The 27,630-nt window shown below is 34.4% G+C and overlaps 1 protein-coding gene across 6 annotated transcripts in view; it reads right to left on the bottom strand.

The window, feature by feature from the left end:
- The window catches only part of ENOX1 (ecto-NOX disulfide-thiol exchanger 1), a 663,627-nt gene that overhangs the window by 333,117 nt on the left and 302,880 nt on the right, over positions 1–27,630 (bottom strand). For 4 of the 6 annotated variants that reach the window (XM_031958417.1, XM_031958411.1, XM_031958415.1 and 1 more), the window contains one exon: positions 3,791–3,939. The gene's annotated coding sequence lies outside the window, so the exon portion shown is untranslated. Of the gene's footprint in view, positions 1–3,790; positions 3,940–22,426; positions 22,523–25,513; positions 25,632–27,630 lie in introns of all 6 variants that reach the window. The other 2 variants (XM_031958412.1, XM_031958413.1) reach the window with 2 other exon arrangements.

Genomic DNA, 27,630 nt, shown 5'->3' with positions numbered 1-27,630 from the left:
ATTGAATAAATTGGAAGAAAAAGGGAATTTCTTGGTGTTTTTTTTCTTCTCTCCATTAGTGCAGCCTTATGAGATGAATAGATAGACACAAAGATAGATACATAGAGAAAGAAAGACAGAGAGACAGAAACAGAGACAGAGACAAATCAATATATAAATAGATAGATGGATATACAGATAGATACAGATATAAATAGATGATGGATGGATAGATTGAGATTTTAGGTTATTATAGTTATAGATAGTCTTATCTATTTATAATTATGTATTTTAATTTATCCTTTGCCATTTTGTTAGAAAACAAAGAAAAGAAGCCTTTCACCCTAATTTTCTTTTCAGCTACTTATTTAAAATATGAGCTTGGTAGATGTAAAGTTAACAGAGCATAGTTTTCTGCATGAATCCTTACTTTCACTTTGCTCTTCTGATTTCAGTACTAGAAACATTTCATAATGGAATCAAATGATCTATTGGTCTGACTAGTATGTTTCTGACAAAAATAGAACAAAGGAATATTAATGGAGAATTTAGTCAATATAAGGGAAAGAATCTTGGACTTGGCATTAGTTTGACCCTATTAGAAAATACTTGCTAGTTGTATGACTTATTAAGTACTTCTTGCAACCTTATTTCTTTATCTGTAAAATGGGGATAATAACAACAGTGCTTACTTCATAGAAATGTCAATCAAATGAGAATCAAAGGAGAACATGTACATATTGTAAAGCTTAAAGCATGCAAAAAATCTAATTATTAGAATTTAGCATGATCTGCGAGCTAATGAACCTTTATTGAGCACCTACAATGTATTAGTAAAACATTAGTATTAGTAAAGATGGTGTAGTGTTTTAGTAACTACTTTTAAGAGACCAGAGCCTAAAGAAATTTTAGGGGGATGGGGATTGGTCTTGCTCTGATTTCTATTCTGCTTGATAAAGAATAAGGTGGACAGGACAGAGCAGTTACACTACAGAAAGAACTGAAGAGCTTTGAGTGCAGACCAATGGATAAGAAAAATAGTACAGGGATTAATGGAAGATGTTTAATGGGATATCAAAAAACCTTTCATTCTTTTTGGCTCTTTCCCACAAGCGGACCCTAATTAGATCATCAGAGTAGCTTCTACTGACTTTGCCTGGGGAAGGAAGCAACAGCAGCAGCTAAGAGATAGTCAGAAATAGATAAAGGTCATAGAAAAATGCCTTTCTCCGTGTGTGTGTGTGTGTGTGTGTGTGTGTGTTAGCCATCAGTACTTCAGATTTTCTGGTGTAATCCAATCCATTCATTACACCTAGCATATATCTCCTCCAATTTCCTTACCAGACCCTGATCTTTTCACTCTATTCCAGCCATCCCTCCTTGCTTCTTTGTCAGTCTTCTTCCATCCCATTTTTATTTTTCTTTCATTTTCTGATATAGATCTTCCTACATCCATATTTTCATATCAAATAGTAACAAATTCCATTAGTTCTACTCCTTAGTGTACCTACACAACCTCTCTGGACCACAGTTTTCCTACTTGCAAAATGAATGGGGTTATAGTAGATGATATCTGATTCTTTTCCAATTTTTATATTCTATTGTTTCTTGAAGGTTTTTATTTTTGTTGTGTTTATTACATATTTCTTTTATAGGGACCATTTAATACAGATACTGTTACATATAAAATGTTTGACCAACATTGTGTCTGGTTTCTTCAACTTAAAAAAAAGTATTTGAGGAGGTTCAGAAAACAGCTATCATTAGTAACATATCTTATTTATATAGAGCTTTAAGGTTTACAAAATGTTTTTGCTACAACCATTCTATGAGGTCAGTAATATAAGTATAAAATATAATGAAAAGTTTCAAAAAAATGAGATCTTTTAAGGGAAAAAAAAGAAAGGAGATATTTTCACCAGAAAGCAGAATTGATTTAATAATAGCTTTCAAATACAGAAAAGGTTATTATACAGTGGACAGTGACCACATGTTCCCCATCTCCATGGAGAGACTGAACAAGAAGAAATGAATTTAAGGCACAACATAGGGAATGTAGGTTAGAAATGATATAGGTTTTTCTGACAGTGAGGGTTATAAGATAGGGGAAATAAGAATAAGTTACTAAAGGAAGTTTTAGAATCCCTGGATATGAAGAGCTTTAAAATAAATTGATTCGTATCTGTCTGGAATAGTTTAAGTATAGTATTGCCTGAAGAGAAAGAATTGTTTTGATGACTTCTCCAGTCCCTTCCATGCCTGTGACTCCATGGGCTATACATCCAAATGGCATCCCCCCAAAACAACAGAACAGGGCCCTGAGGAGGGAGATATAAATCCTCATTTCCCTCTGCACCCTGTTCTGCTCTTCAAAGTGAGTTAAGTGTGTGGCGCAGAGATGAAGGGTGCAGTGGGAAAACTGGAATCTGGCCCATACGTTGCAGTGCAATCTACTTTGATTTCTCAGTAGAAATAAAATAAAAAACCAACAGTAAAGGGCTATTAAGGGAGAAAACATTTGTCACTGTGGACAGAATAAAAGTCCTACCAAATGAAATGGATGCCTGTGGAAAAAAGACTTGTCATTCCAGGGAGAATGCTACGCTCCCTCCTCCTTTGCTCCTCATTTAGTTTTCATCCATTTACTATACTGACTATTTTCCCTAAGCCCTGCTGATTTTTCTTTCTGTGAACCACACATAAAGTGAATTTAGCCTTTGACCAGGTCTAACCAGGCAAGTATTTTCAAAATAAAAGTGTTTTATTTTCGGCTCTCTTTATGTTGAAAATGTTTGCCAAAAAAAGTTAAATTATAAACAATTATGATCTCTAAGTAAGCAGTTTCTACAACATTGTTTCTTTGGGTTTTATGCTTTTATATTATTTTTAGGATAATCACACAGGCATATGTTTAAAATGGTTTTCTTTACAATTATTTATAATATTTATATCCTTATTTTTTATTTTCACTGATGGAAGAACCGAGTCAAGAACATTTCTAGTCATTTTCTTTCACTATGTATTTTATTTTAATCCAAGCCTTAGTATGTCTCTAGCTCTGCTTTACTGTTAAGTTCAATTGGAAGACGACAAAGCCACAGAAATAGACTTTCTTTAAGAGAGAGAACCAAGCACAGAGGCATCCACTCCAAAAATAAGATGCTCTCTTGCCTTCTACTGTTTTCCTAATAAACACTTAATAAACAAAGATATAAATATATAAATGTATATTGTGTGTATACACATACAAGGTATATATATATACATACATATATACATAATTAGGTATTGCTTAGTACAAGTAATGACTTCTCTGCAGTGTTTTTATTATTAAATTATAATTACATATAAAACATAGTAATTGGTTCTAGCCAAATGGAAATATACAATGAAAAAATCAAATAAGATGACTACTTCATGTATTATTTGTATTAATAAGGACTTTCTGTCTATATTTATATATTCATGCATTTAGTTTTTACAGAATGTGGCTAAAAACATAATATGTAATTAAGTAAACATGCTTGGTTTGAAAGTACATTGGTTTCTGGCCCTTGGTTTCTAGAATTTTTACAATGACCCAGAAAGTACAGAATGATAGTAATGGGTGCCAGTCTACCAGACAGCATTTTTCCAACACCAAGGAAGCTGACAGCTCCAGTCCAATGAATGATATCTTGACTTGCACCCCTCCCTCTCACTTTGCCTCAGCTCCCAATTGAGCACTGTCAACTGAAATTTGCTGCACAAGTCTGAAACAATCTAGAATTAATGCCCACTTCACTAATAAAAACGAAAAGTTGACACATACCTTAAAAATGGTAGAACATCAGAAAACAGGCCTCTTTCTGCTCTCTGAGAACTTGGTTAAAAGGATGCACTCACAGGAATTTTTCAAATGGAAGTTGCTCACAGAACAAGGCAAGACTTGCATGAAGTTCTGACATAACCAGAATGTCTCTAGAAATAAAGAAAAAAGAATATCACTGAAAGAACAGAGGGCTAAAAATGTCAAATAACCATCTTCACCAACCATATTAAACTGAACACTAACTGTGCAACTACCACTAGTCTAGGGAATAACAGGTAAAAATAATTTTGTGTTTGATGGTTATGGGGGGAAAATCCCCAAAGTAACAGTATTTTGTAACACAGAAATTGGGTGGGTTTTACTTTAACAATAATATTAGAAGGACAAAACTCACAGGAAATATTCTTGAAAAGGGAAGCAAAATTACAGTTCAGCAAATAAAAAATGTATAAGAAAATGAGTAGGCAGATAGATAAACAGATAGACATATAGATAAACAAATGAACATATAAATATGTAGGTAGATAAAGACAGAGAGATAGATAGATACATATTTAGATAGACAAACAGACATATAGATAAACAGGTAGACAGATAGACAGAAAGACAGACAGATCTATAAAGAATGAATTTGTTAGCAAAACAGATATCACCATTTCTAGATCAGGTTTATCCAATTGTAGACCCCTCTCCATAAGAAGAAATTATCTTTCATATTTTGCTTTAAATTGATAAGTGTAGCTTGTACTGTCCTACTCAAATACCACAGAAATGCACCTACCTAGTTTCTACCAGCATTTTTCAAATAAGAATATTGAAAGCAAAAACAAAAAAGACATTGGTGTTTCTGTCAGGGTCATGTTCTTCCTTCATACTTAAAAACAACAGCAACAAAGGAATTTAACCACAGACAACTAATTGAAAATCTACCTCTGATCCTGTAGCTGTTTACTGATTGAGTATTTGGAGAATTAAACTTTCAACTTCCTGTTATTCCTCCATTCTCCCTGCTCCTCCTAAAATATCATCTAATCAACCAAACTGTTAGTGTATATCAATATGAAGTAATATCTGATTTTAATGATGTAAAAAGACAAGTGTCCCCCAAAACCTTTAATAACAATATAATCATGCTTAAAAACAATAACTCATATTGATGGAACTTTATAATTTATAAAGTGTTTTCTTCCTGAAACAACTCTGGAGGCAAGTAGTAAAAGTATTATTAGTCCAATTGACAGATGAGAAAAATGAGTCTCTTATTCATAGTCATGCAATAAGAACCATAAAATGATAATTTAAAGTTAGGAACAGCCCCAGCCGTCAAGTCCAAATCTTATCTGATCAGAAATTCCCTTGGTAACATCCTTGAGGCCTCACTCCCCAAAATAAAAACATAACCACCTAGCCTTTATTTGAAAACTATCAATAATGAATAATTTATTTCCTTCCTCCCAAGGGACCTCATTCCATTGTTGGACAACTCTACTTATTAGAAAATTTTGCTGTTAGAAATCAGAAAATCAGCTGAAATCGAACTCTGTTCTTTCTACCCACTGCTCCCTCTTCTTCCATTTGAGGAAAAATAAAACAAATTTAATATCTCATCCCCTCAACTGCTCTTTAAATACTTGAAGATGGCTATCACATTCCCCCAAATTTTCTCTAATTAAAATATCCTCAGTCTTAATTTCCATTCCCTTCAAACTTCACATCTTAGTTTTCTCCTGAATCGACTCAATTTGCCAATGTCCTTCTTTAAATGTAGTCTCTAGAACCAAGCTTCCTTCCTCCTTCCCTTCACCTCTCTCTCTCTCTTCCCTGTGGTGGAGAAGAAATTCATGGTCACCATATACTTCTATTTGTGGGAATGTTTGCCTGTTACTCAGGTCCCAGAAGCCGGCGTACAGAATGGTGTAACTCACCCTTTGCCAGCCAGTCTGGCGAGATGTGTACCATGAGTAGTCCCAGCAACTCAGGCTTATCACAACGTGTCACAAGTGTGAGAAACCCAATCTCTCTAGTGCCCACCAACCAAAAACTGCAACCTGCCCTCATCCAATCCCCAGCACTCAGCACCACGGGGGAAACCGTGTCTAAGGAGGGCTACGAGCTCATGTTCCATGCGATATTTGAGGAGCCTGCTATGATGGGAACTATGAAATGATAGGAGCAAGAAGGTCACTTGCAGCCTATTCATTCTTTGGCAGCAGGAAACCCAAGTCATGAATAAAATGTCAGTGTCAGGAATGGGAAGGCTGCTGGTATTTCTGAGTTCTGCAGAACTGAAGGGTGGAAATACTACAGGAAGAAAACGAACAAAAAGGAGCCAGCTTGAAATACCTTTGATGAGTAGACTAACCCATCTCGGTGGGGACAAAGAACAAAGGGTTAGGGATACATGCTAAAGCCTCAAAGTGCTTCTTTAATTGAAGGAGGAAGGAAATAGACAAAAAGGATAAGGTAGGTAACAAACAAAACCCACAGAACTAGACAGAGAGCTCAGCTACAGAACATTCTGAGGTTTTGTGGGTTTTTTAAATAGACTTTTAACAAAGATTTCAAGTTTGCCTGCAGGCTCTCTCAGCTCTCCCTTCCTCCCACATCCCCACACTCCCAAAGAATTGCCACTGGTGAATTTCAAGTAAGCAAGGATAACCTTACACAAATAACAAGGATTAAGTGGTTATATAAATCCTCTGATGATAATTGATAAGCTAGAAAATGAACTACTTTTGGCAGAAACAGCCCATGAAATTAAACATCATTCTAGGATTTGGTGTGAAAATCAGAATTCAACTACAATACGGGCTCAGCAAACAATGCGAAATTGGAAATCTATGTGTTGCCGATGAAGGTACAATATCCCCCTGGATCCTGGCCCATTATTTCATAATCCAACCTAACACCATGGATTTTAATGGAACTTGGCAAGCTGGAGTCACTGCATTTTAAAAACTCGGGCCTAAATTTGAATCACAGAACTTGTGACTCAAATCTCCAATGTGACCTTTATGGAGTATTGTCCTGGAAAATATGTCTGTCACTGTAAAGTGAAACTCGACACCTTCTTTTATTCTGGACAAAGGAATGAAAAGATGTATAATTGTTGCCAGCATCAAGAATATTGGAGGAAGTATGGAACACTACAAAATCTAAGTCAAAAGATTAGATTTGAACCCCAGGTATTCTCCTGCATGCCCTACTTGAATGTTAACCCCGAGGGTTATAACTTGGAGGGGGAGAGGAGATTAGATAGTCTTTCTGTTCAATTCCAGCTCTAAATTTATGATTCTATGATTCCATTTTCCAAAAGTCAAGAAATGAATCTATCATTTGTTACAAAATATAGGTTATCACATTAATGAATAGTCTCATATTCTTCATAAACCAAAATGTTTCTCTCATATTCTGGCTTTACTGAATTACAAAATTTACTTATTTAAATATGTTCTTTCCTCATGATTCCCTTCATTAAGAGATCATCAAGACTACATGTTTTATATTAACTGCCAAATACAATATTGCATTGAGTGGAAGGTCATAAAGAATAACAGGGTATGAATTCCCCTATAGCTTAAAAATCTCTAGGAACCCTGCCTGTGCTAAGAACCAGAAGAGAAGCAAGGGGAATGAAGTTACCTTTGTCTTTTCCCTTCTCTTCATTCTTTATATTCCATGTCTAGTCCTTTCTTCTTTAAAAATATCCTCTGTAGCTGCGTCTTCCTTTCTAATCTCACTGCCATTATCATAGGCCAGGCCTGTGTCAGTTTACAATAGATCTTTATTCCTGTAGTCCCTTTTTCTTCCAAATCTGTCTAGAATATTACCACAAAATTTATCTAAAATCAACTTTAATTATGCTTCTGTTCTGCTCAAATTACTGCTTCTTTCCAAAGCAAAATCTCTTCCATAATTGCTTATAACCTCTTTATCATGGAACTACAGAAGAACTAGAATAACCAGAACAAATTCTCTACAGATATCTTCCTATCCTACATAATCATCAGTCTTAATATTTTTGCCTTGATTTTTACTTTCCTCCCTGTGATATGTTCCTCCTCTGAGGACTTTTTAAGTCCTGTCAAGTCCTTGATTTTTCAAGTCAAGCAAATTCACAATTTCTTCTACAGTATCTATTTTTGACTACTCTAGTCCATACTGATATCCTCCTTCAACCATCCATAACATTTGTGAGTGAATTAAGGTTTGATGTGAGATTTTAAAAAATTCTAGGGTTGTTGATGCTACTAAGCAAAGCAAATATCTGCACCTTCAAGATATGTTTTTGTTGTGTGTGCTTTTTTAATATACCACTGTCCTGCCAATTTTTAAAAGGGTGGAGTGGGCTTAAGACATTTAGACTGGAACACTGGCACAGTCACAACCTGGAAGAGAAACCTTAGGTATTTCTGTTTCCACTGACCCTTCAGTGAGATGCAAATAGTAATATGACCCTGAGAGGGAAATTGGGAAGTGTAATGATTACGCAGGTTTAAGTACTTTAAAAATAAACATATATTTGACACTTAGATGAGAGGGAGAGAAGGAAGGAGGGATGGCCATAGGGGGAGGGAGAGAGAGAGAGAGAAAGAGAGAGAGAGAGAAAGAGAGAGAGAGAGAGAGAGAGAGAGAGAGAGAGAGAGAGAGAAGAAAAGACTATGTGAGGAACAATCTAAGTGTACCTAAGGACTCCCTAAGATAATTAATATTTAACTAAAAGGTGCTGAAATTTTCTTATTATAACTGCTATTTCAGAAAAATTTTAATTTTAATAGCATTTTAAAATATTAAATAGATCAATTAATATTTATTAAGTACCCACTATGTACCAGGGATTGTGCTAATGTTAAATTGACAAATGGAATAAGAAAATATTGATTATCTCAAATTCAATATGCCATATTGATTCAAAAACATTTCCTTGTTCCACAGCACCCTCCCGTTAGTAATCTGAGTTATATAAAACTGGAGTATAGCTTACAATTCTAGGGTTATTAACCTTTTTGGCATTATGTAGCCAGTCTTGAAACCTATGAACCACTTTTAGAATAATTTTTAAATGAATAAAATAAAATACACATGTTTACAAATAAAAAGTTATACTAAAATAAGTAATCAAAATACTTTTTTTTAAAATTGTAGAACCCAGGCTAAGAACCTACTTTTTACATATGTCTAACTTCTTTATCTACAAATATTTCATTTTAGGGTTTATTTTCTGAGACTATCTATATTTCAACCAATATGGCATATAAAATCCCACTCTTCAACTTAAATGTTAACTTCTCTCTATCAGTATACACTGGATAATGATATTACAACTATCCTTTAATAGTAACATCCCAAATATATTTCACTTCACAAGATTGCTATGCAACCTGCTTATTGTACCGTCTTGGGTCAATTGCTCAAAGCAAGTCTGATGATTTCTTTCCAAAAAGAAAGTTATAAAGTAAGATTCCTTCTTTCAATAAATTGGAAATAGGGAAAAGGTTTTTGAAAGAGTGACTGCATTGTGAACCTTTAGGGGGTCTCCTGGTGGCATTGAATGTACCTCCCCCTGGGACATCACCTGTAGGACCAGAGATGCCCAGGGTCAACAAGGGGAACACAAGGACCATCTCCTCTGGTACCAGATAGGGCATTACCTCTTTTTCTCCTCTTAGACACTGGTGCCTCAAGCCCCACCCCAATCTTTTAGGCTCCTGTTTTAGGAGCTGCACAAACATTCAACTCTATGGCAAATCCTATTGCTTCTTTCCCCCACCATTAGAGCTTGACTTCTTGTCATTCTAAAGGAATTGGGAGTATTTACCAGCAAATGCAGCAGCATCTTCCCTTCATTTTCCTCCAAGACTCTGGCTTTCTTGTAGATGGCAGCCACGTTGGTCCTTCTTGGTAATTACTACCTCCATGACCACAAGTCAGTTCAATTTTCCCTATTCCAAACTAATTTGGCTCAGCCCCATTGTTGCTACTCTTGGTTATAGTTTCAAGTCTCTGTGTAAAAACCTATTTTAAACTTTTATAGTCTGAATGTTGCTCGTTCGGGAATGTATTTCCTACTTATAATATTGCTCCCAAGAAAGTGACTGACGTTTCTAAGATTGTTTTGTTTTACATCTTATGTTCACAAAACCACTTCACATTACCCAGGATATATCTCTATTTGTCAGTCATTCATTCAACAAACATTTATTAAGCCCCAGATATGTGCCAGACAATATGCTCAGCGCTGGGGATACAAAAAAAGGCAAAATATAGTCTCTGTAATTGAGGAACTCTTCATCTAATTGGGAAAACAACATGCATACAATCATGTAGAAATAAGCAATTTCTGTTCATTGTAATCAATCAACAAACTCCTGCTGTGTCCAGACATTATGCTACGCACTGAGGTTACAAAAAAAGGGAATGGATTGTACCTGCTCTTAAGGAGCTTACAATCTAATGAGGGAGACAACATGCAAATATATACAAAGCAATCTAGATATAGGAAAAATAGGAAATAAGTAACTGAGTTCTCTCTAGAATTAAGAAGAGTTCAGAAAATCTTCCTGTAAAAGATGGGATTTTAGTTAGGACTAAAAGAAAGCTAGGGAAGCCAATAGAGAGAATAGGGGAGAAATTGGAAATCATTTCAGGTATGGGAAACAGTGCAGGAAAATGCCAGGAGGTAGAGATAAAGCGTCTTGTTCATGGGCTAACAAGATACAAAAAGACTGGAAAGATGGGAATGACATAGGTTATGATGGGTCTTGAATATCAATCTGGCCCTTTTGTACTTTATCTTAGGCAAAAGGGAGCCAATGGAGTTTATTGAGTAGGGAGAGCCAAGGTCTGATCTGTACTTTAGGAAAATCACTTTGGTAGCTGAAGGCTGGGGATGGATGAGAATGATGAGGTTCTAGGCAGGCAACCCACCAGCAGCAGGCTAGGCAGTAGTCCAGGTGTGAGGCGATGGAGTGAATCAGCAGGTCTGGACAACCATTTGGATATGGGGTGGGGAGAGAGAGTGAGAAGCAGAGGATGGCTGCTAGTTTGTGAATCTGAAGGACCAGAAGGATTCTGCAGGGGTCCTCAAACTACGGCACATCGGCCAGATGCGGCAGCTGAGGACAATTATCCCCCTCAGCCAGGGCTATGAAGTTTCTTTATTTATTTATTTAAAGATCCACAAAAGTTTTTGTTTTTACTATAGTCCAGCCCTCCAACAGTCTGAGGCACAGTGAACTGGCCCCCTATTTAAAAAGTTTGAGGACCCCTGATTTAGTGTTGCCCTCTAAAGTAACAGGAAAGGTAAGAGTAGGGAAGGGATTGGGGGAAAGACAAAGAGTTGTATTTTGGACATACTGAGTTTAAGATAACTATTGGACATACAGTTTGGGAAGCCTGAGTGGCATTTGGAAATATAAGATTAGAGTTGGGGCAAAATAGGTAAATTTGAGAATCATGAGCATACAGATGGTAATTCAATCCATGGAAGCTAATGAACTCAGCAAGTGAAGTAATATAGAAGGAGAAGGGAGGAGGACTCAGGAGGGACCTCTCTGACTAAAGGGCATGATCTGGAAAAGGATCCAGCAAAGTAAATAGAGGAGACAAGTAAGAGGAAAACTAGGAGACAGTGGTTCTGAAAGTCTGAAAATCCTAGAAAGAAGACAGTATCATTGAGAGAATAGTCTTGAGTGCTACAGAGGGGTCAAGAAGAATAAGCTTTGAGAAGAGACTTCAACATTTTCCCAGTCAACCATGTGTGAGATCATCAAAAGTTTTCTACTCCTTGTTCACCATATCTACTGACCCCCACATACCCAAGCCCATCATTCGTCATCTTTGGCTATTCTTCCTTTGCAAGCTCTTGCGTTCATTCTTTCAATTTCCATTTTTGCCACTATTTATTTTCCTACTATATCACATCTAAGCTACTATGATAACCTTCTAACTGATCTCAGGGTGAAATTCTAGTATCTCTTCATGTAAATAAGTTCATTCTGCATAATGACTCTCCTAGACCTCCATTAAAAATAATATCTTTTTACATAATTTTTGCTTCTTTATATATTCCTTCGCTTTTCTCCCTTACTTATCCAATAATCAACCACTCCCTTCCAATAGGGGAAAAATAAAGCTCAAGTAAATCAAATAATCCATTAATTATAACCATTAACCAGATTTGAACTTGGTCATTACAATTACATAGTGTTTTGTTTCATTTTTTGATTCTTTCAAATTTGTTTTGTTGGGTGGAATCAAGATGGCAGAAAGTAGGTCTTTGTCTGAACTCTTCTGGCTTCCTTCTGATCAACACCAGATCAAGCCTCAAATTACACTTTGTTAAGTAATTGTGTATGTAGTTTTCCTGGTTCCAATTATTTCACTTTCATCAGTTCATATAAGTATTCACATTCTTCTCTAAATACCTACTTATCATTTTTATAGTACAGTAATAACCAGTTATATTAATATAGCACAATTTGTTTACCCTGTCTTGACAACCAATTCTTCAAATGACAGGTACCTACTTTCTAAATTTCCATTTTAATTGTCATTACTGCTGAGAAATTTATAATTGCTTCTGAATGTAAATAGAACAAAATCCAAGTTCTTATATTAATTCTCCACAATCTGGCTCCAAATAAATTTTTTAGACTTGTCTTCAACTACTCTCTCTTCACGAACCCTCCAATTCTAGTCAAACTGGTCAGTCTTCCATGACCTGAACCTGTCATGCATTTTCCTCACTTCATTGCCTTTACTTGCTCCATTCTTTTTGTTTAAAATGGCCTTTTTTACTTCTCCAATTACCGAAATTAAACCCTATCCCTCAGGATCAAACTCAAGCTCATCTTTATCATTGTCTTCCCTGACTCTTCATGCTATCTCTCTGAAATTAACTTCAAATTATTCTTTATAGAAAATCACCTTTGTACACAGTTTTTTGCATATTATCTCCTCAATTAGACAATGAACCCCTTAAAATCAAGTATTGTTATTTTTTGTTTTTGTTCTTACCCTTCTTTGTATTTCTAGCACTTGGCACACAGCCTAGCATAATAAAGTGATTTTAAAATGCTTGATAACTATGATTTTTGCCTCTCTTCAATTTTATGACATTTACTATCTTTCTTATATTGTCTTATATTACTAATTACTATGTTGATCAAAAAAAGTCATCCTAGAATTAGTATGGGTTATATAACTACAATGATGTACCCTTAAAATAGAAAACAAACAAACAAATAAGTAGATATTAAGGTAACATCAATTATAGGCTATGAAAAGACTTCATACAAGTCAGATTTGGGAAAAGTGAAGCCTATGTTTGGTTCAATAGATTTTATTTTCAAATATATATGTGTGTGTATACACACACACACACACACACACACAATTGAACGAAGAAAATAACAAGAATGGGGCATAACAGATGGATAGCCAGGGTACTGAACTAATATCCATAAAATGTTAAAAGACTAAGAGGAAAGCATTTTGCAATTTGGGGAGAAAAATCTATGAAGGAATTGATGAGAACAAATGGACAGCAAATTGTAGAGAAAAACAAAATATAGTTGCAGTCTGATCTACTGGAGGAAGTAAGGGTTACTTATTACCCACATCATTGAGATGCGTCATGGAACCCAACACACACACTTTCCTCTCCTCCCTTTCTCTTTCTTTCTCTCTCTCTCTCTCTCTCTCTCTCTCTCTCTCTCTCTCTCTCTCTCTCTCTCTCTCTCTCTCTCCCCTTAATTTTTATCTTAAGAAAGAGAAGGGAATGGAAGGAAGAAGAAACACAAGCCCAAAGCCCTGACCTTCAGGCAGTACTATTTCCTTTACTTGCTACATGTTAGTTCATTTCTTTTGTTCTTCCTTTATTAAAACTGAGTTTGGGAAATTAGGATTTTGTATTTTATCTTTTTGCATTAATTTGATTGCTTGTTTTGTGGATGGTTATTGTCGTTCTAAGTTAAAACAAAAATTTCAAGTGAAGATTATATAGAGTGTGCCTTACAGGATCATCTTTGGCATTTAATTCATTTTGTTATTCCCAAAGAGCCAGTTGACAAACTGCCCACTGGAATCAGTTTCATCCCTCAATTCCAAAATTTCATTTCTAAGATTCAGCATGCCTCTTTACAGAACATAATTCAAATTAAGAATGCTGAAATCTAAGTATCGTAGAACTCTGGAGAATTTACATCACTTAAAATGAGTGATATACATATGAATTTCCTCCTATCATATTCTGTCAATTTCAAACAAATGAAGTTATAACATTAAAAAGAACTAGGAATTTATATGGAATTTGTGTGTGATAATAGCATTACCATTCACCTTTTTGGGCTCAGGGCAGAGGTGTATATAATAAATACATATAGTTTTTCCAATGATATTTGTAGTTAACATCTGGACTTTAGCAACACACTAACGTATTTAAGATCATGCAGGGATGGTTAAAATGAATACAGGCACGAATTTCCTGAAGAAACAAAATTACGGTATTTATTTCCTTCCTAAATAAGAATTTTCCAGCAGCTGGTAAATGTCCAGACATATAACCCTAGAGATGAATGATTCTGCCTTTTTGTGGGAGGCAGGAGTAAGGAAAGATGGAGAATTACTGTTTCAGCTTTGAAATTATTCTTTTTCAGCAAAGACTAAGAATCAAATAATAATAATATAGAATCCATAAATATACACCAAACCATTGGGTAAAAAGCATGAATATGCATCTAAATTAATTTTAAAAAGATAGAGATACGTGACTAATGTCTCCTCACAACTATCAAATACCCAGAAGAAACTAAGGGTTATGTCTGGTACCTGAAAGAAAGCCTGTAGAATGAGGGAAAACTTAAGAATCACTACTTATTTCCAATGATTTGCATGAAGACAAATAATATTGTCAAAAAACAAAGCCCTTCTAAAGTATTGCTAAGAATTAGAAAGTCTTGGGAAAGAACTAAAAATTTAGGCCATGATATTTTCACTATTGCTGATGAATCATTTGAGGTAGCTATCAAAGTTAGCCTTGAAAAAGAATGACTTGGGAAATAAATAGTTGGTTAATAAAACTATCAAATCAGATATACTCCAATTTTTGAAACAGGGCTTAAGATAAGGCTGCTAGTTTTTCTTTTTTAAAATGTTTTGTTAGTTTCATTTTTGTTTGTGTTTGTTGTCCTAAAAGTACTATATTAAGCAAGGATGAGAAAAAATATACTTGCTTGTAGATTTGCAAATCTGATTAAAGAAAGACTTCAAAATAAGAAGGTAAAGAAATAAAAAAAAAACTATCAGATTCTACAGAAACCCTCGTACCAAAAAGGATGAAGTGATGGGGAAAATAAATATCTCATGTCTGATTTCTATCAGTAAGCTTCAACTCCTAGGGCAGAACCAAGCTTGCAGAATATAGGGAGCAGCTCAGGTGAACACTGCCAACATCCCCCTCCAAACAATTTTAAAATAACTCCACAAATCAAATTTTAGAGTGGCAGAGATAACAACAGGTCAGAGCGAGAGATTTTTTCCAAGATAATTTAGGAGGTCAACAAGAAAAGTGTGTGATATGAGGCAGAATTTGGCAGCAGCACAAGTGGCTGACCTTGGAGTACCCAAGAGTACTAAAACCAGTGATGGGAAGAGGGTTGTACAACAAGACAGAAAGGGAACCCTTTGCTGGCCCTGAATGCAGGACTCGATGCTGTTTGGCAATTCTATTGTCCATGAGTTCACAATTCCAGGACCACAAGCAGTTGCAGTTTCAGGGAAACAGGGGCTCTTCTGGGCAAAGACCATGGTGCAGACCAGGAGACTAATGAGTGCACTTTTCTATAGCTCATGCTGCCCTGGGACACCAAAAACCTTGCAGATTCCCAGAACTAGGTCTGAAAAGGGCAGCAGAAAAAAGTTCAAAGCTTGGGAAAGAACTTTCCAACCCAAGAAGAACTGAGCTCAATTTTAGCATAATGTTTCCAAGCCCAGAAATAGTCTGGAAAAAATGAGCCTATTATCAAAGAAGAACTTGACTACAAAAAGGCTACTACAGGAATAGGAAAGAACAAGCCATAAACTAAGAAGACAACAATAATGTGAAATCATCTACAACTCGAGCATCAAAGAGAAATCTAATTGGAACCAAACCCCACAAGAATTTCTGGAAGCATTAAAGAAAGATATAAGAATGATAGAAGGAAAATTGGGAAATGAAATGAGAGCGATGCAAGAAAATTTTGAAAAGAAAATTAACAGCTTGGCAAATGAAGCAAAACAACAATAATTTTAAAATACTGAGAAAAAATACCTTTAAAAATAGAACTGGCCTAACAATAAAAAGGTACAAAAATCAACTGAAGAAAAGAACTCCTTAAAAAGCAAAATAGACCAAATGTAAAGGAAGTACAAAAATTCACTGAAGAAAAACTTATTTTAAAAAGCAGAATTGGCTAAATGGGGAAAAAAAGAAGTTAAAAAAAAGCACTGAAGAAAAATTAAAATTGGGCAAATGGAAAATGATGACTCCATGAAATATCAAGAATCAATAAAACAAAATTAAAAGAAAAATAGAAGGGAATTTGAAATATTGCATCATAAAAATTTTTTTTGGAAAAGACTGAAGAGAGATAATTTAAGAATTACTGAACAATCTTAAAGTCATGATCAAAAAAATGTACGTAGACATACTATGTCAAGAAATTATGAAGTAAAACTGCCTAAATCAATGTCTTAAATCCAGAGGTTAAACCAGAAATTGAAAAATTCCACAGATTACCTCCTGAAAGAGATCTCAAAATGAGAATTGCATTCCCAAAAACATAATAGCCAAATAGCCTAGCCTCGGGTCAAGGCGAAAATATTGCAAATAGCCAGAAAGAAACAATTCAAATATCACGGAGCAACAGTAAAGATCACACCAAGACTTAGAAGCTTCCACATTACAGGAACAAAAGAGCTAGGGTTACAACCAAAAATAACCCACCCAAGAAAACTAAATATAACACTTCAAGAGGTGGAAAAAAGGTCATTCAAGTGCAAGAGAGAATTTTCAAGCAAACATTTTTGATGAAGACTAGAGTTGAATAGAAAATGTGACTTTCAAACACAAGAAAAGAGAATAAAAAGATAATCATGAGAGAAAAAGCAAAAGAAAATCAATAAAATTAAACTGCTTTCATTCCTATAGGGAAAGATGACATATTGTTACTAAGAACTTTATATTACTATAGCAGTTAGGAGTCTTCATAAAAAGAAGGGATAAGTATGAATTGATTATATTGGAATAATCTCAAAAAAATGAAAAGGAAAGAAAGAGGGGTATAATGAAAGAAGGAGAAAGGCAGAGGTAGAATGAGGAAAATTTTCTCAAATACAAGAAGCATAAAGAACGCCTTTATTAGAGGGAGAAGTGGGGGGATAGCAAGCAATTGAGTCTCACTTTCATTGGAATTTGTTCAAAAAAGGAATAATATAAGTTCACAGTTAGGTTAAAAAATGAGAAGTGAAGGGGATGAGAAATTGGAAGAGGGGAGAGAATAAGGGCAGATTAAGGGAGGCAGTAGTGAAAAGCAAAACAGACTTTTGAGAGAAAAAGTGATAAACAGAAGAAAAGAGGATGGAGTAAAATACACAATTGGTAATCATAATTGTGAATGTGAATGGGATGAATTCACTCATAAAATGGAAGCAGATAACAGAAAAAAATTAGAAACCAGAATTCAATATTATATGTTATTTACAAGAGATACACTTGAGTTAAAATAAAGGGCTAGAGGAGGATCTATTATGCTTCAGCTGAAGTAACAAAAGGCAGGAGTAGCAATAAGGAACCCAGATAAAACAAAAGCAAAAATAGAACTATTTAAAGAAGTAATTGGGGAAATTATATTTTGCTAAAAAGCATCAGAGATGATGACATTATATGAAAAAATACTACAGCAAATTTCTCTGATAAAGATCTAATTTTCTAAAATATATAAGAAACTAAATCAAGTTTATAAAAACAAGTCATTCCCCAATTGATAAATTATATAAGGGTATGAACAGGCAATTTTCAGAAGAAGAAATCAAAGTTATCTAGTCATATAAAAATTCTCTCAATCACTACTGATTAGAGAAATGCAAATTAAAACCATTCTGAGTTACTACTTCACACCTATGATAAATTCTGGAGGGGATGAAGGAAGTAGGTATATTGATGAAGGAAGTAGGTATATTAATAAACTTGATTAAGTTGTGATATGGTCAATCATTTTGGAAAACAATTTGGAACTATGTCTAAAGAACTATAAAATTGTGCATACCTTTTGACTCAGTAATACCACTACTGTCTGTACTCCAACAAGATTTTTTCAAAAGGACCTAGATGCACAAAAATATTTAAGTCAACTCTTTTTGTGATGGAAAAAAAATAAAAATTGAGGGAGGGGAATCTTTTTCAACTGAGGAATGATTGAACAAGTTGTGAGCATATGATTGTAATGAAATACTATTTTGCTATAAGAAATTATGAGGAATATGGTTTCAGAAAAAATTTGGCAAGACCTATATGAAGTGAAGTGAGAAGAGTCAGGATTATCATTATGAACAGTAATAGTGATATTATAATTATGATTACCTGTGAAAGACTTGGCTTCTCTGTTCAATACAATGACCCAAGACAATTCCAAAAGATTCATGATGAAAAAAAAATTCTCTCCAGAGAGAGAAATGATGAACTGAGTGCAAGCTTAAAATATAATTTTCTCACTTTTTAAATAATATGACTAATATGGAATTGTACTTTACATGATTTCATTTGTATAATTGATAATCATTTTTCTTGCCTTATCAGTGGGTATGGAATGGCTAAAAGAAAAGGATAGATTTTGGAACTCAAAATTTAAAAGAAAAAAGCATTAAAAATGCTTTTTGGGGAAAGGAATGTAACTCACTACCAAAGTAGAAATGACAGAAATCTTGGGAGAAAAATCTTTCTTACAAATAATTTAATGATAGACAAGGAGGGAGATGAAATCTGGCTATTGCTTGTTTTTTGTTTTCTTTCTCATTTCAGAGAGAATAGGAAGGATCCTATGGTTGAAAATTCCACAAAGTTGGCTTAGGATAAATAAAATACTCAAGAACACAATTCTAACAACACAAATGCAAATTATCCTGTGGCAGGAAAATGGCACAAATATAAATGCAGAGGAAATTAATTGACCAATTTAGATATTCTCAAAAAGTAAATACAACACAATTTAGAATATGGAAGGGCAAGTGAGGATGATGAGAATATTTTTTTAAAATAGCATTTATGTGTGACTTTAAAATTTACCATATACTTTAAATGCCTTATCTAAAACTGAGAAGGGGGGAAACCAGCATTTGTTAATCTTCTATGTGTCAGATACCTTGCTAAGCATTTTACAAATATCCCATTTGAAGGTTAAAATGCAGAATATACTGAAATTGGTAATAAAAGAAAAAGGAGGAAAAAAAGTTTTTTTTTACTTTATTTTGAAGGAGGATTTTTTTGTTTGTTTGTTTGTTTTTTAGCTGATGAGGTGGAGCAGAGATCAACAATGAGGGGTTACTGCTACCTACAGTCAATACGTGGAATAAGCTAGAATATGTTCAGAGGAGGGAAATCAGGTTGATCAAGGAACAAAAGAAATACACTGCAATGATAAGTTGAAAAAACTGAAGAAGGGAAAATGCATAGGAGAGATGACAGTTGCCTTCCAGCAGGTGAAGGCTTCTTGTGCATAAAGAAGGGAAGTGAATGAGAAGTTGCCAACCAGCAGATTATGGCTTGATAAAAGGGAAAAAAACTTCCTTTAAAGCCAGGACTGTCTAAAAGTGGAATGGGATTTTTCAGGAGTTAACGAATTCACCACCACTGCTGGAAGTCTTCCAGCACAGGCAGAATGACAGACAACTTGTCAGGGATTCTTGTTCAAGGAAGTCTCAGACAACTCAGAATTCTAGGAGGGTCTATGCATTTCTAACTACTACACTGGGAAAACATTACCTATATGAATGATAAGGGTGAATAATATCTCATTTTAGGAGGTTTCTTATCTAGGGATTTATATATAGATAAGGGAAAGGTCAAAAGGTCTAGAATATCCTGGACCATCCCAAATCAAGAATCCCTAAGAGGACAGAGCATATCAGATACCCAACTAAGGGACTTCAAAGCAGACCCAACTGGAATGACCACTTTCTGTTTGTAGTTGCTTAGCTCCTCAGACCTCAGTAAGCATTTTATTTTATTCTTCTCTAATGCATTCATCATATGTTAGTGTGTTATGGTTATCTCTGAATGCATAAGGGTCTAGAATTTTCAAATAGCCATTTGTTATCCACCTACTGTGTTCAAAAAGCAGTGTTAAGTCTGAAGAAAGATACATGATTTAGATTTGGAATCCCTTCCCATAGAGAGATTTTGCTGGGACCTGAGGATGGAAAGAGTGAACAGGAATGTATATCTACATAAATAAATGTAACACACAATAATATATACAATATTGCATATAAAATAATGTAATATATAAATAAAAATAAAAATATATAAAATATATAATATGCATTGATGAGTGCATTAGAGAAGGAAAAAATAGAGTTCTTCATGAGAGCTGAGGAAGCAAGCCATTATAAATAAGAATATGGGAGCATGTGAGTTGGACTTTAAAGAATAAGTAAGTGCTTAAGGGAAAGGAGAGAAAACAATTATATCTTAGAGTGGTAAAGCAGCTCATTTACGAAAGAGAGAATAAAGTTATTTGGCTGAACACAGAATGAATAAAATGAAGTAGTATGAAATAAGTCTGGAAAGGTAGCATCATGTCAGATTGTGGAGGGCCTTGGATGATGATTTAAGGAATCTGAATTTGGCAGGTAATAGGAAAGCTTTAAAGGTTTCTGAGCAAAGAAATGACAAGTCAGATATGTGCCTAAGAAAGATAACTTTGAAAGTAAAATGAAAGATGGGTGTGAAGAGAAAGCTAGCAGAGCAAGAGGTGGGAGGGAGATACTGCTAAGAAGGGTGCTGGAATAGCCCATAAAGGAAGTAATAAGAGTATGTGCCAGATAGTAGCCATGGGAATAGTTAAATGGAAGTTGTTTCTATGCTAAACTTTCTCTGAAAGGTAGAACTGCAAACTTTTAGAGACGGTTAGGGCTGTAAAGACCATCTAGTTCAATGCTCTCTTTTAAAAGTCAGGAATCTCAGGCCATTTCCAATGATCTTGTGATGGAGAGAATCATTTGCACCCAGAGAGAGACTGTGGTGACTGAGTGTGGTTCACAACATAGCATTTTCATTCTTTTTTTGCTGTTTGCTTGTTTTTCTGTTTTTTTTTTTTCCTTTTTGATCTGATTTTTCTTGTGCAGCATGATATTTGTGGAAATATGCATAGAAGAACTGCACATGTTGGATTGTCATCTAGGGGAGGGGTGGGAGGGAGGGAAAAATTTAGAACACAAGATTTTGTAAGGGTAAATGTTGAAAATTATCCATGTATATATTTTGAAAATAAAAATATTTGATTAAAAAAAGAAAAAATTATCAATATCAAAAATTTAAAATAAAATAAAAATTAGGAATCTGAGGACTAGAGTTTAAATGACCTGCCCACAGAAATCTAATGACAGTCAGTCCACAACACCCATACATGAAACTGAAGTAGATAATTTGTTGGACTTGAATCAAGAAGACCTGAGTTCAAATTCTGTCTCAAATACTTCCTAACTATAGAACTCATGACCAAACACCAAATTTCTCTTAGCCACATACCGTTCTCTATTAAATGTGGATGATAATAGTTCTTGCCTTAAAGATCAAATGAGATAACAAATGTAAAGTGCTTTGCAAATTCAGAATCCTCATATAAATGAATGCAACTATATGATTTAGCAATATGTCTTTGCCTGTTGTTAGTGTTCTCCAGAGTTTTGTAACCCCTTATCTCATCTCATGTAATATATCATGTACTAAGTATTTAGCCAAGATGACCTTTGACCACCACATAGCTTTGCTCATATTCTTCTATATTTGGAATTTTCTCTAATTCCCTACTTCTAAGTCTAGATTTCTATTCATCTTTAAAAGCTGATGCTTTTTCTTAAGGAGCCTTCCTTAACATAACAATTGGTAAAAGCATTCACCCCCACTCCCAATATATCTCAATATACTTCTCTAATCCAGTTATGATAACTATATATAGTAATCAGAATACTATTTATCTTTTATATATCACATCACCTACTAAGCTGTAAACTCCAACTGTCAGATTTTCCCTTAGGTCTCAATATCTAATACATAGTAAGTCCTTATACATGCTTGCTGAATAGTTTTAAGATATTCTTTTTGTGGGGGATATTTGAACTTGAGATTTCACAGATGTACTGAACTCCAATGAAGGTTACTCTATTCACAAATATAAATCAGGAGCAGCTTTACTACCTAAATGCCGAATTGAATGTAAAGCTATTTAAGTATAAAGCAAGACTTAATTCATTAAGAATTTTTATAGTGACAGCCTCAGAACTAGCAAACTGACAATTTTCTAGTCAAGAAGTCTGCTTAGAAGAGTATAGTTACAGAACTGTCCTGGAATTGCTTCACACACAACAGGTACATACATCTTAAGTTGACTTTTTGCTACAGCAGAATTATACTCCAAATGTCAGTAAAAATACGACTCATGTCACATGAATAAAGTTGGATTATCCTGGCACCTTTAAAAGAAAAACGAAACAAAACAAAAAACAAAATTAGAAAAGCTCTTGACACTTCCTTCTACACAAACTACAGGGCTGTCATTACAGCAATCAGAGCTTTCAACTTGACTGGCTTCTACCAGAGTGGTAGGTTAGGAAAGGTTTTTTTGGCTGGTTGTTGTGTGATTAAGTTGACTAACCAATTTTATCAGTACAACTACAAATGCCTTGGTTAAAAAATCATTTTGCTCAAGAAATATAAAAATGTCCCAAACAAAGCAATCCTCTGCACAATCAAGCTCATGATAGTTTGAAATCACATAATAACTGTCTTATTAAGCTGTTTCCTTGATTTTCATTCCCCCCCACCCCTACTCCTTGATGCTTTGGGAAACATTAGACCAATAGTCTGCATCAATCTACCTTCTTACTGGGGGAGGGCACTTTCATAGCAATCTAGTTTCAATCTAGGGGAGCTAGGAGGAGAGTACTGGAGATTTTCTTTCCACAGGTGATCATGCACATTTTCCAGGATGGGTTTACAAAGTGCTTACATACTTAATTTTGTGAGCTCAGGTTGAAATTCCCCATTATCTGGAACTCTATAAAGGGCTGCTACATTTCAAATCAACCAAAACAGTTGAACAGAAATCTACCCAAAGGTAAAGTAGAAAGCAGACTGTGAAGTATTTTACTTCTGCACTATAAATATATCTTATTTAATACACAGTGTCTAAGGCTGTCCTGCCATTGTCTGTTTTCAATCATGGATTCAAGCACTATTCATTCTCAGATCAAAGGCAGGCATCAGATGCTGCTGTCAAAATGTAGTCTCATATGCAAGAAAACAGACTGCCATGGAAAATGCCCTCTATGTCTCTTAAAATTATGTGACTACAAAGCATCCTAAAGCATTTCAACAACAAGGATCAAACTACCCAGAACATTTACCATCCCATCCCATGGTAGTCTGTCAAACAAATTATGGAAGGGAAAAACACTTTCAAAGGAGAGATAAATTGAGATTATTGTTAGAGATACTCAATGAAAGCTTCCAGAACAAACTCTTCATTCTGGCCTAGGGGTCTGCTGCAAAATATGACGCTAACTTTGTAAAGCTTCTTTAACATATTCTGTTTTCATATAACCATCACTGCAAATCAAATTGCACCCCTAATACCAGACACATTTGGCTTGATCTAATCTCTGTGGCCAACAGTGTCTGCTCAAAACTTTTTTTCATATACATCTCAAGTTTCCAAAGGCAACTTTGTCCCCCAGGCTTCCAAGTGATGACCTTGCTCCTGACATTAAGAAACATGTGATGTCATCTGACTTAAGCACTTTCAAAGTAGGACTATTGATTGATATCTTAAGCCTCAATCTTTTATCTGAGCTCTAGAGTATCATCTTCCCATCTGCCTGCTGCATATTTTGGCCTAGAAGTCAAACTCATCATGGCTAAAATGGAACAAATGTCCATTAATCAAGTACCCAAGATCAAAGTTTTGGAGTCATCTTTGATTCCTCCTTTTTAAAAACTCATTAATCAATGAGTATTTTTCATTGCCTGTTTCTTTTATTGATGCCTTTTGTTTTGACATCACCATAATTCCTACATTCCCTGCACTCCTAGTGAGCACTTCCTGTACCTACTGTCTACAGTACATTCTCTTTTCATCACCATCTCATAAAATTTCTCATTTTCTTCAAATTTCTGCTAAAGTGACCCCAGACAGTTGTTGGTGCCTTGCCCAAAATTACTTTGTTTCTTCTTTATATACCTTTTTATTAGTATTTATTCTTTGTTCCCTCCTCCCCAATTCCCCCATACCCTTCCAGTGTAAGTACCTCATGGGCAAAGACAGTTGACACTGTGTACAAGCCTAATCATAAAACAGTTAAACCAGCACAAAAAGTTAAAAGGAAAAATAAGCAAAACATTCTTTAAAGCTATAATATACAGGAAAAATATTTGTGGTTTGAAGGAAAATGAGCAAAAACATTCCAAATGAAAAAAAAAATTCTATCGATTCCCCAGATAACATGAAACAACAAAAATTCCCAAACGCAAAAGAGAAGTTAAACTTTTAAAGGGAGATAGTAGGAAAAAAATTAGGTTGGAAATCAGACATCTCAAAGCCAATTAATAATAATTAACATTCATGTTTATATAACAATTAATTATAAAATTTAGTCATCTCCTTCTTTTGACTTGTTAGCTTTAGGAGTTATCCTGTAAACAACTACCTGACATCTTGAAAATCCCATTACTTTGACCTTAACATCTTAATGACTGTTTGGCTCTTTACTTTCATTCATGATAATTGATGATCCAACCAAATGGAATTTATTAAATATCTAAGATATATACTTAGTACTCTGATAAGCCTAAGGATGGTGATGATGTTGATGATAATGATGATGATGATGATACACATTTATCTATCTTCCTAACGCTTACCAAGATTGTAACCCTATACAGCTTATAAGGCAGGTGATGAAAGATGCTGTTAAACAGATAGTGACATTCTTATTTTTTAACTCTAGCCTTTGTTTTTTCAAAAGGAGAATTAAATATCAATTGTTTCTCCTAGGACCAGAGCCAAAACTTTGATGTCTCATTATGTGATCATTTATAATTTTAGTAAATGGAAGGGGAGATGACTTTATTCAATCATAATCTTACATATGGATCTATAAAAACCACAAGGATTGAACGTAGGCAATTTGCTTTTCTGTGTGTGTGTATATATGTGTATTTATATATATTTATTTCTTCCTAACTGAAGCAATCTAAGATTGCTTTAAAAATAACAATTAACCTTCCATCTGCTCCTTAGAAATTGGGTTACTTTAAAATAAGAAGTCTTGCAAACATTATTAGAAATATCCACATTTATAGTTATCAACTACTGTTCTGGGAATACTAAAACTATGAAAAAAAATTAAGGTAGCTTCTGAAGTAGCAAATAATAAAATAGTGCTAAATAATGCATCTTTCTTTACCTGCAAATCGATCTCTGATTTGTGCCTCCCGATTGCAATGAATTCAAATGGCATTGTTTTTTAAAGAATTCTCACTCTTGACATTTTGATGCATTAATTTCTAAAGAGCTGAAATTTCCTAGTAAATAAATATAAAAGAAAAAAATGGAGATATGATAACAAAATCTTGAATTAAGAATTTATGCATTTATATACACAATAGTTTATGTATGTACTGTAAGTTCATGTCTATGTGTCAGGCAAATTTTAAATCTTTTTGATGGAACAATGCAGTAATAGTTACTCTGAACTGTTAGGCAAGTTTTAATTCCAGTTCTTGTTGCACCCTACACAAAATAATCTATATACAGTAATTTAATTAAAAACTGTTCTGAATATGTTAAATTATTTACTGACTGACTTGATTTGGGGTTATGAAACATCCTTTTGTGCCATTGTGAACATGTCAGTGCTGCTAATTTCCAACTCATTAGTGACCCTATTTCAATAGAAAGTGATGCATGTGCCTACCATACTGGTGTGTATTCATCTTATATAATTACACTCTTAGCAAGAGTTCAATCATGACAGTGATAAAGATGAAAAGAAAATGATTATAAAAATAAAAGCTGTAATGATTAGAATAGAAATAAATGAAAAAATCATAATAACGTTTAATATGGTAATTTTGTATATTTAATCTTCAAGCATATACTTAAACATTTTCTTTCTCACCATGCAGTTTTATTTTAGAGTTTTCATCTATATAGGTAGGGTAGTGTGCTATATTTGGAACAATACTACATGTCCATATTTAAACAGGGTATTTGTCTAATAAAATAATTGCTAAGAATATATGGAAAATAATTTTATATAGATTGACTTAAGTCTGAAAGTTGTACCATTATTTTCAGATGTGAAACTATTTGTTACATCATGTACTTGGTGGCTGTTGATGATTTTACACCTATCAAATCTAAGTTTATGATACTATGACACTAAGATCCTACGATTTAGGCAGGGACAAATTACATTTTATGGTACTGAAGGAAATGTAGGTATCACCTGTGAACAAACATGGTCAATGTGATACAAGAAAACATCAGTGGATTCCAAACAGATTAATCATCGAAACAATCTATAATGGATTATTAAACAAGTACTTTATGATCCAATTCAGTGACCACTGGGAGCCAATATTCATTTACTAAAAACAAGTCATGCTAAAGCTCTTTTTTTTGTACAGAGGTATTAGATCGGCAAAGTGTTGTAGACATCAAGCATCTACATTGCTGCCAAGAAATTTACCAAGTTACCTCATGGAAATTTATGAAAAAAATGGAGGAAAATGGGTTAAATAAAAGTATTCCTAGGTAAACTTGTCATTGGTTGAGCAACCAGACCCAAAGAGTATGGACTAATAAAGCAACTGCATCCTAAAGGAAAGTCTTTCCTACCCAAAAATTTCTCTCTCAGTTGGATAAAGTCAAAAGGGGTATGTTTATAAATTTATAATTATTTTTTACTACAGGTGCTGGATAATAATATGCTTAATGATAGATTTAGGATTCAAAAATCATGAGCATCCTGGTCAATAGTCCCAATTAGATACGCTTAAACTTAGCTTGGGTAAATCCAAAGTCTCACTTGGATTTAATATGTCAATTGTACAAAGGACTAAAGGAGATCTAATTTAACAATGAGTTACTGGTTAGTGCAGAGATAAAGTAGAAAACTTGAGTTTAAATCCAATCTCAGGTACTAACTAGCTGGGCAACTCTGGGTAAAACACTTAATCCTATTTGACTCAGTTTCCTCATTATAAAATGAGCTGGAGAAGGAAATAAAAAACGATTCCAGTGTTTTTGCCAAGAAAACTACAATGGGGGCACAAAGAGTCAGACAGAACTGAAAAGTCACTGAAGAACAAAACAAACCCTTCCAATCTAGTCTATTGTTTAATGAAAGATCTTTCAAACTGCTTTAAAACTTTTTTTAAAGTAAGTTAATAACCAAACTCACATTTTAAATCTTGCTTATCCCCCCAATACATGTGAAAAAATTAATGTAAATAGTGCAAAAGTCACCTGACGCTTAGCTCCAGTTCCATTGATCACAAATACATAATCAGAAGAAAC

The sequence above is a fragment of the Sarcophilus harrisii genome, chromosome 3 (genome assembly GCF_902635505.1).
Source record: "Sarcophilus harrisii chromosome 3, mSarHar1.11, whole genome shotgun sequence".
Classification (NCBI taxonomy): Eukaryota; Metazoa; Chordata; class Mammalia; order Dasyuromorphia; family Dasyuridae; genus Sarcophilus; species Sarcophilus harrisii.
Note: the sequence above shows the minus strand (reverse complement) of the source record. Positions and strands in the feature narration are given on the sequence as shown.